Genomic DNA, 10,854 nt, shown 5'->3' with positions numbered 1-10,854 from the left:
GTTGGAATCGGCGTATCTTGTAGCGGGAACAATGATTGTATGATGTTGTTCTGCATCATGAAATTGACGATCGTTTGCAGGTCCGCCAATTTATCTGTCATTCCTTTCATCTCGTCGTCCCTCCGCAGGCATCTATCTTTCCATACCTAGAGGTCGTCCTCATTATAATACCCGCTCCGATCCGATTTCTTCAGTGCGTCGCCTCCTAGCCGACGTCCTTTCCTCCATGATTCTTATCACGAGTCTCTTCGTTGCAGTTGTCTTCTTCGACGTCAAGGTCAATGTGTTTCTCGCTCCCAGTAGGGGTGTCGTCCCCAACAATCTCTTTATGTCCGTCGTTGGCCATCTATTCTCCTTTCTTTTCCACAGACGGCGCCAAATTGTGTGTGTCAATTTCCAACCACACTGCCAAACTGGTACTCAGCTGGAGAACACTGGCAGAATAGATTCAGCCCGAACAACCTGCAACAAAAAGAAGAGATTCCGGCGGTAGCTCGTCCACCAGAGAGCACTCCGACGATCAAGTCAGTTATCTCTCAAATATAGCAAAAGTGCTTAACTCACTATTTAGAATATAAAAAACATACCTTAGACCCATCAGGGTGCCTCTCTTTTATAGCTAACACAAACCTAGTCCCAATAGAAGCCTAGCTTCAATGGACTTAGGATTACTACTAATCTTAGACTCCCAATAGGATTGGGATAAACTCTCTAAGAGTCTTATCTTTACCCAAACTGAAGTCCTCTCCCATTCTAGGACTCTTGTCCCTTATCCGCTTATCCCAGATTTCATTTTCTTCATAGATAATCTCGGTCTAGCTGAGATCGTCTCGGTGTCCTGACCAAGACACGTGGCACCTCGGTTGGCATTTCGGTGACACCTCGACCACATGTTGTCATTCAAAAATTATGTCCCCACATGTAACTTTGTAATAAATTGGCGTAATAAAATATTCTAAATTTGGTGATTGATGTTGCAAAAATTTGTGATTTTATTATGACTTTTTTTGTTACACCAATTTATAACGAGATTATGCATTATGTGGTTGATATTGCAAAACTTTGTAACAAAATTACTTTTTTTGTTGTAAACTTAATGTAATATACACTACTAAAAAGGTGCACATTATAGCATTTCCTAAGAAAATAATTCTATAAAATTTCAACTCTTAATTTATTATTATTTTTTTAATCACATAGTCTGTTGGCAGCAAGGAGCATGGGCTAATGGCAGGCGTGTAATTCAATTTTTGCAACTAATCTAACTGGAGGGCAAAATTAGAACCAGAATACAAGCCTTCTTCAGCAAAGTAATTTTTTTTTTTTTTTTGGGGGGTGTACAAAAAAACGGGGGGTGGCATGAGCTTAGCCAAACCCCAGTCCCGGGCAAGGCTCCGCCAGCTTTTGATACAGCAAGCCAGATCAGGAGACCACAAGGGCACCACACTAAGAGGCAATGGGGACTCGAACACAGGTTGAAAGTATTTTCATACCCTATCCATTGAACCCACCCGCAGGGGCACCAAAGCAATTCTTATATATATATATATATATATTTTCTTTTCAACCTAAAGAGGATGTGAAATGTGGGGGAAATGGGAGTAAATTTATTTTTAAAAAAAGATGAATAACAATTAGATGTTAGAATAGTAGAGAGAGGAAATAATATGTATTGTATTCCATGAAATTGATCCTATACAATAGAAGACATGTATATATATAGGCTGAGAATGACTATTCAACTGGAAACTTAACTATGATAATACAAATATATCTAGGAAATCAATACCTAAATATCTATGAAACTATACAAGATAGGAAATAACATCAAGGCCTAAACAATGGCCATAAAAAGGGTCTTATTCTAGAATATTTGTGTACTATGTTTCAATACTCCCCCTCAAGCTGGCGTGAAGATATTTGATAAACACAGTTTGGCAATGAATGACTGAAGCAAAGATGGTCCCACGAACTTGGTAAACATGTTCGCTAACTGTTGTAAAGAAGAGACAAAGAATGGACTCACAATACCAATCCGAACATTTTCTCTAATGAAATGTATGTCAACCTCAATATGCTTGGTATGCTCATGAAGCATAGAATCAGATGATAATATAATGGCAGACTTGTTATCAAAAAATAAAAAGGAATAAGCAGTCTCAGTAAAACCCAACTCTATCAAAATAGAGTGAAGCTAAAGAAGCTCACATGTTCCTTGTGCCATAGCTCGAGACTCAGCCTTTGCAGAAGACCCAGACACAATTGCTTACTTCTTACTTTTCCATGATATAAGATGATTACTATAGAAAGTACAGAAGCCAGAAGTGTTGATTATGGAAGTGTTTAAATTGATTTGATATAGCACTAAAATGTATATCGTTATCAATTGTGAAGTATAGAAGTGTTTCTATGTTATGTTGATACAGCACCAAAATGTGTATCGTTCGTACAGTATGGAAGTGGTTTACGTGTTATTGATACAGCATCAAAATGTGTACCCCTCACGAACTTCAAAAGTGTTTTAAAGATGAGTATTAACCTCATTAAGTTACTTGGTAAGTTTTGAGCCTTGTTGTCAAACTCAAGGTTGAAAAAGAAATGAGAAAGGAAATGTAACATGGACTTAAATGTCATGAAACAGGAATGTGATATAAGTGAGTGTATCGGTGTTGACCATCTATAAACTGTTAATCTTTTAGTCATTGTTCATAGCTGGTTTAGTGTATTTCTGCTGGGCTGTGGCTCACCCTTTATGGGACATCATTTTCAGGTACAGGTAGCATGTCACCTCCAAGGACATAGCTTGGGAGGCTAGAGGCAAACAGACTTTTTGGTTGTTTTGTTTCCTTTGATGTATTACATGTAAATTCAAGCCAAGGGCTTAATATGTATTGGTGAGTTAGCACTCTTCTTTTTTTTGTAACCAAGTGTTAACTTGGAAAACTGTAAGCCCGTAGGGCATTTGCTTTTGTTGTTAACATGTAATACTTCTGTAAAAACTACTCGGATTAATGGAAAGGTGGTTATTTTCTTATATCATTGCATGTCTAAAATGATGGGTTTTACATATTATTTTGAGGGCGTTACAAGCCAGATGTGGAACGTCGATCAGTTCTAGATCTCGCATAATTGGTATCTGTGAAACAAGAGAGTCCAGATTGAAGACCAGCTGTGAAAAACAGTCCCAAGCCAAGGGAAGTCTTCAAATACCTCAAAATATGATGAGTTGTGTCAAAATGCTCTATACGAGGTGCATACACAACACTAGCCGCAAATCTCAAGTCAGGTCTACTATTGGTCAATAAATGAGATGCCCTACAAGATGTTGATACATATCAGGGTCGTCCAACAACTCACCAGACTCTGATGTGAGCTTGACATTAGGATCCATAGGAGTAGAAACAGGTTTACACCCTAACATACCAGTATCCTTAAGCAAGTCAAGAGTATAGTTTCTTTGAGACAAAGAAATTCCCCGTTTTGAGAATGCAACCTCAATTCCCAAAAAATACTTGAGACTTCCTAGGTCCTTGATATCAAGAGTCTGACCCAAGTTCTCCTTTACTTGACCAATGCCTGTAGAGTCATCACTTGTGAGAATAATGTCATCTACATAAACCAAGAAGATGATACATTGTCCCATAGAATTACGCTTGATGAAACAAGTATAATCTGAATGACACTAAACAAAACCCATGGAGATAATAACAGAACCAACCAAACTATGCTCATGAAGACTGTTTCAGACCATATAGTGATTTGCGTAACCAACATACTAACCAACATACTTTCCTCGAATACTTCCCCTCAGCACAAAAATCTGGTGAAGGATCCATATAAATCGTCTCAAGTAGATCCCCATGAAGGAATGCATTCTTTACATCAAGCTGAGGAAGAGGCCAGGAATGAGATGCTGCAAGAGAGATGAGGAGACGCACAGAAGTAAGCTTGGCAACAGGGGCAAAGGTGGAGGCAAAATCCTTGCCAGGAATCTGTGTGAAACCTTTGGCCACCAAGCGGGCCTTGTAACGGTCAACTAAGCCATCTGCAAGATACTTGATAGTGAATACCCATTTGCAACCAACGATGCTTTCCCCAGGAGGTAAAGGTACAAGATCCCAAGTATGGTTCTATTCTAAGGCTACCATCTCAGTCTGCATAGCCATTACCCATTTTGGATTCTAAATGGCCTCTGACATAGAACGAGGAATAGACTCTGAGTCAAGTTTGCTAAGGAAAGAGCGATAAGAGTTGAAAACCCTGACATAGGAAAGATACTGGAAATGGGGATGATTAGTACTACTCAAATAACTCAAACGAGCTGAAGGGTGTCAAGCCCAAGGTGGGTTATGAAGAGGAGGTGGAGGAGATGGAGAAGAGTTATCGGACCCAGAGATCAAAGAGGCGGCAAGGAGCAGCTGAGAGCGTAGGCAACGAGAGTATACCTGTAGTGGGGGGGAAGGTTGAGGAGAAGGAAAGGGAACAACCTCAGCCTCAACCTCATCCAAAATTGGCACCGGACGAACACTAAAAGAAACGGGTGTATGAGCCTACAAATGAGGGTTAGTTCCAAAGTACTGAACATCTTCACAAAAAGTAACATCCAAAGTATGATGGAAATGATGAGACACGAGATCATAGAATTTATACCCCTTGGATATGGAAGACTTCCCTAAGACAATACATCAAATGGACGTGTCATCTAATTTAGTGCGAGTGGGACTCTAATTTTGAACAAAATAGGTACACCCAAAGACACAAGGTAATATAGAAAACAGAGTTGTAGTGGGCATAAGAATATGGAATGAAGTGAGACCATGCAACACACGACTGGGTGTCCTATTAATGAGGTAAATAGTAGTGAGGACAACCATATGTCAATAAGATTGGGAACATGCATTCCCCGAAGAAGACAATGGACAACAGACATAATGTAACGGTTTTTGCATTCAACAACACCATTTTGTTCAAGGGTTCCAGGACAAGTAAGTTGTTGAAGAATACTAGTTTGATTAAGATAGGAACGAAATTCATTAGAAATATATTCCCCACCATTATCAAAATGGATATTCCTAACAATTGTCCGAAATTGAGTTTTAATCATTTGAAAAAATTGAACGAAAATTAAGAACACTTCGGACTTATGACGAAGAAAATAGACCCAAGTGCACCGAGTGTAATCATCAATAAAAGTTACATAATATCTATAACCAGAAAATGTAGTAACCGGGGAAGGCCCCCACATATTAGAATGTATAAGGTCAAAGACAGCAGAAGCACAAGTCATGTGAGGGATATAGCTAGTACGAGTATGTTTAGACAACTCACAAACCACGCAATGACATTTAAAATCTTTGCAAGCCTTATGAAAAGGGGAAAAAAGTGGACATAAATATTAAAAATTAACATGACCTATACGAGTATGTCAAAGTTATAAATTTTGAATATTAAAAACACAACACAAAGAAGCAGGAAAAACAGAGGCCTGAAAACTAGTTAAAGAAGGAGTAGAAGGCTCGTCTAGTGTGTCCCCAAAGTAGTAAAGCTCATCACGCTCATAGCCCTTGCCAAAAATCCTTTTCAAACTCAGGTCCTATAAAAAACAAGAAGAGGGTAAGAAGATAACAGTACAATTAAACTGTTTGGAAAGACGACTAACAGATAAGAGATTATATGCAAAATTGGAGACATGTAAAACAGATGACAAAGTAATGGTAGTAGATAAAGACATGGCACCCTTATGATGAACAAAAACTGAAGAACCATCAGCGAGGCAAACAGATTGGGCTATGGTAGTAGGGACTGGAGAAGAAAGAAGGAAAACTCACCCATCATATGATCAATAGCCCCAGAATCCAGAACCCATGGCGGATTAGCAGGCCAAACATGGAAAGTAGTAGATGTACCTATAGCAAGGGTGGCAGCAGTGGAAGGTGATGGGCCATGAGAACTAGCAAGGGATCCAAGCTGAGCCTAAAGCTGACCAATCTGAGTCTATGACTTCTACAAGTTAGGGATAGCAGAATGAGCAAGAGCAGGAGCAGCTTCTACTAAAACAGTTGTGCGAGGGGTACCTAGACCACGAGGACAAGTAGAACGTTGCCTCAACTCAGGATGAAGTTTGAAGCAGCGCGCCTTGACATGCCCAAAAGCGCCACAATGATGGCAAGTAATGGAACCCCAAGAACCCTAAAAGCCAAATTTGGTAGTAAGGGCCATCTGATCAGATAAAACTGGAGAGACTGAAGGAGAGCTCAGCTGAACGAAATACCAGCGACGCTCATAACTATCAATGGTAGCAAATGCCTCATAGAGGGACAACATAGGAGAGGTGTTTAAAATATGAGTTCGAAGAGATTCAAAATCAGAGTTTAAACCTATCAAAAACTGGTAAATGTGCTAGCAAGCAAGACGTTTGGTCACAAGAGAAGCAGCAGCGACTAGTAAGTCAGTCAAGGGTTCATATTGAGCCAATTCTTCCTAATGAGCCTGAAGGTATAAAAGCCCAAAGCAAACTAGAAGGCGCGAGCAATATCCTGATAAAGCTCAAAGATACGAGCATCATTATGAGCATGGGCATACATCTGGGACAAGGCACGCCAGAGGCTAGGGACTGTGTCATAATAAATAAATAAAAAACATATGATAGATACGATCCTCCATAAAAGTAAACATCCAACCCAAAATAGTGCAATTATCAATATCCCACTGGGTCTATTTAGGATCAATCTCATCAGTCTGGGTAGTAGAAGATAAGAGCCAATGAGCTTTGCCCTTGCCCCCTAAATAGAGTTTAAGGGAATGGCTCCAAGCGGCAAAATGTTTCCTATTCAGCACCACACTCGTAATGCGATCAAGAGTGTGGTGAGAAAGAGAAAAATCAGAACTCATGGGAATAGGTTTAGTGGTCTTAGCAGAAGGAGCAGCAGGAGGTGTCTCATCAGTCATAGTGATAGGTATGAAAGACACACAAAGTCACAACAACACAATCCAAAAAATGAAAGCAAGAGACCGAAAAAAAACTCAACGTCCTATCCAATTAAATGCTACCAAATAAAGCCAGTAGCCCACTCCACAAACAAGAGGGAAAAAAATGCTCAACACATTAATTTGAAGCGCCCAAACAAGGAAAAATGGTATAACAAACCCTAAGGACAGAACCGAACCAGTCTCACTCACTTAAGAGACTGGTCGTCACTGACATAGCCCTCGGCAAGTATGACGATCCCACCACGTATAATGACTAGCATTTAATTAATTAAGGAGAGAGAGGCTGTCGGCTGGTGGATGGAGGTTGGAAAGGGGTTTCGATGGTGGCTAGTGAAGAGAGAGAGGGTGGCTAGGGTTTTTTAGGTTCTAATACCATTTTAGAATAGTAGAGAGAGAGGAAATAATATGTATTTTATTTCATGAAATCGATCATATACAATAGAAGGGATGTATATATAGGCTGAGAAAGAGTATCCTACTAGAAACCTAACTATGAAAATACAAATATATCTAGGAAATCAATATATAATATATCTAGGAAATTGTACAAGATAGGAAATAACATCAAGGCCTAAATAATGGCCATAAAAAGGGTCCTATTCTAGAGTATTCTATGTACTACATGAGATAGATATAAAATAGATAAAATAAATATAAATAAATAAATTAGGTTATCGTCTAAAAATTTCACCACCAATAATAATCCACCAATACCTCTCACTAAAATATTAAATACCTCAAAAATATGGGATTTCACAGGGTTAGTCCGTCCATGATATATACGAGGCTTTGATCCAAAAAAATTGAATTCTTTATGTTAAGTTTATTTCATGGTTACATTGGATGATTACATGATTTTGATCAGTCCAAATGAGTCTTTGATTTCATTTTACAATATATACAATGTGTGTAACAACCCCGACCTGTGATTAGCTTAAGATCTTTGATTAAGAGGCCTAATCAATAATTAAAATGAAATTCTGAATTAACTGGATGTGTATTGCATTATTTGTGTTTATATCTGTCTACTATAGGAATATCTGTCTATGTTTCCAAATCGATATGCGAATTGAAGGCCTTATCGACATCTGATCATGAAATTGACTTGGTTTATGTGTTATTTGAAATTTTTAGAACATTATGATAAGTTCAATTGAAATTCGATACGAAACTAAATAATTAGAATAAAATAATACTAATAGATTAGCCTTAACTCAACTTAATTAACTAATACTAATCAAGCCTTATATAAGGCTTATACAATACTCTTTAATCATCTCATCTTCACCACTTGAGCATCAAAAATGTGAGAGAGAGGGAGAGAGAGAGAGAGAGGGAAGAATTGAGCTCAACTAAGGAAACTTGCTAGAGAATTGAGGGAAACTCAAGAGGATAGTTAAAGAATTGTTCAACTTTGAGAAGATTAAGCTTTTACACTTGAGAATTCAAAGCTTGAGGTAGGAATTCACTCCTTTAGTTGTGCAGTTGTAACACTTAATGCATGAATTCAAGAGAGTTAGACAATTAAGCCAATAAATGAGCCTAGAAAGAAGGGTTAGAAAGATAACCATACATGCATGCAAATTCTCTCACATTTGAAGTTTAATCTTGAAGAATTCTCACATGCATGCATTGATCATAGCTCGGTTTTGGAAATTCATCAAGTTTTATACCATTTTACCTTGTGTGATCATGTTTTGGAAGGTTGAAGTTCATGTCAACCCATGCATGTTATGTTTTCTACATTTCAAGTTTGGTTTTGTACAATTGGCAAACTTTTGGGCTTAATTTTGCGGAATGGTTTGTAATTCTTCACATACTGTGGGTTTCTCAATGTTTCCTCAGGTTTTGGGCCCAAAAGGATGTGTTTTGTTGGTTTGAAATTAAGTTTTGAACTTGTATCAGCAATCTAGAAATTCCAGAATTTGCACCCTCCGCTCGAGCGGTAGAGTCTGAGCTCGAGCGGGGAATGCGAGCTCCCAGTACTTTTGTAGAGTTCGGGGGTTGGCTCGAGCAGCATAATATATGCTCTAGTGGCCACCCTTATTTTTGACCTTCAGCTCGAGCGACCAAAGTTGTGTTCAAACGTAAAATGAAAGCTCTCAAAAGTTTTACAGACTTTACAAACCGCTCAAGCAACCGAAGTTGCACTCGAGCGGAGACCTTTTTTACTCAGTCTTGCGCTCGAGCGCCTGTCGAGCGAAAAAATCATACAACCAATACTTTTGCAGACTTTGTGGACTGCTCGAGCGACAAAAGTTGCGCTCGAGCAGACTGCCCTGTTTTGAAAATTTGACTAAGTGTTCTAAGGCATATGTTTGGCATCCTCATTGTATCTTAGGCATTCGTAAGCCTTAATTAAGACATAGTAGTGAGGATAAAGATTAGAAACAGACCCAAACAAGAAAGAATTGAATTAAATGAATTCTAAATGTGTGTTTCAATGTGCATCTGTTCTGTGTTTGTGTAGGTCACGCGTCGTAGGATATCCGGTTATCTACTCTGTTTGTCTGCTTTATGCTATTAGAGTCAACTGTGAGTAATAACTTTGTAAAGCTATGTTCAATTTATAAGTATTTTCTGAATGATATAAGATGATCTGTTTTCTGAAATATTATTTTCTGTATGAATGAATAGTTGTCCAATGTTTCCAAAATATACTCATGGCATCATTAGCTTCAGATGACATCTATTATCTGTTCTATTATGTCCCAATTATGGGCCAACTATACGTCTCATGAGCCAATTATTATGGATCCTTCTATATACGTCCCATTTATGGGCCAACTCTATGTCTCATGAGCCAACGGTACTATCTTCGTGCACGTGAGTCAACTGTATGCCTTTATGGCCATCCTTTTATGGGTCAACTGTTTATGTTAGTGCTAATGGATGTACCACGTACAATTGATTGTAAACTCTGATTATGAATATGTTTCTGATTTTATTTCTTTTATGAATACTGATTTCTAAAAAAGGATATGAATTAAATTCTATTTTATGTATCTATTATGGACAACATTCATAAAATCCTTTACTCTATTATTATTCACTGGGCTTCCGCTCACTCTATTATCTATGTATGTAGGTGATCCGGTGCGTGACCAGGCTCAGTAATGGCAGCCTAAAGATCTATTTTGTCGACCAACCTTTGTACCCCCTGAGGAGGTTCCAGAAAGAGTCAAGTGGTCGAGTTTTGTTAACTTAAGTTTAAACTTTGTTTTCTTTTATTGTAATATAAACAAGATTCTGTTTGTCTTTCTACTGAGACAGTCCCATTTTGGTTTTATCTGTACATGATGTGACGTAAGACTTTGTTAATATGGCGTCACATATGTGTGTAAATAATGTTTTAAATTTCTGCTCCATGTATGTATGCATAGCTCTATGGACTATGTATGTTTATATATATATATATATATATATGCTTCTGCAGCCGCCTTATTATGTGTTGATCTGTTCAGAGGCCTTTGGTAATCCCAGAAGTACTAGCCGGTTACGGCACTAAACCTATAGGGGTGGGTTTGGGTCGTGACAATGTGTATGTGTATATGTATCTGTTTCTGTTTGGGAAAAACCGAGAATAAAGAATAGAGAACATAAAATAAAGAAGAGTAAAATTTTTAATTTCATCTTTCTCATTTTAATTTATTTTTTCTGATTTTGTTTCTCTCATATTCACCTTTTTCTCTTTTTATTATTGTAGCCTATATATATATATATAGGAAAAATTAGTGAAACATCCCTCTTCAACTTTGTGTAGTAAGAGAGGTCCAAGATGCTTTTTTTATTAGCCAAGGTCCTTCAACATTTTCACAGAAAAAAATTGACTGAGAGAAATTTTGCTCGACTTAGAGAAATTTC

The sequence above is a fragment of the Camellia sinensis genome, chromosome 2, assembly GCF_055761805.1.
Source record: "Camellia sinensis isolate YWXY chromosome 2, ASM5576180v1, whole genome shotgun sequence".
Lineage (NCBI taxonomy): Eukaryota > Viridiplantae > Streptophyta > Magnoliopsida > Ericales > Theaceae > Camellia > Camellia sinensis.
This window is presented reverse-complemented; position numbering follows the sequence as displayed.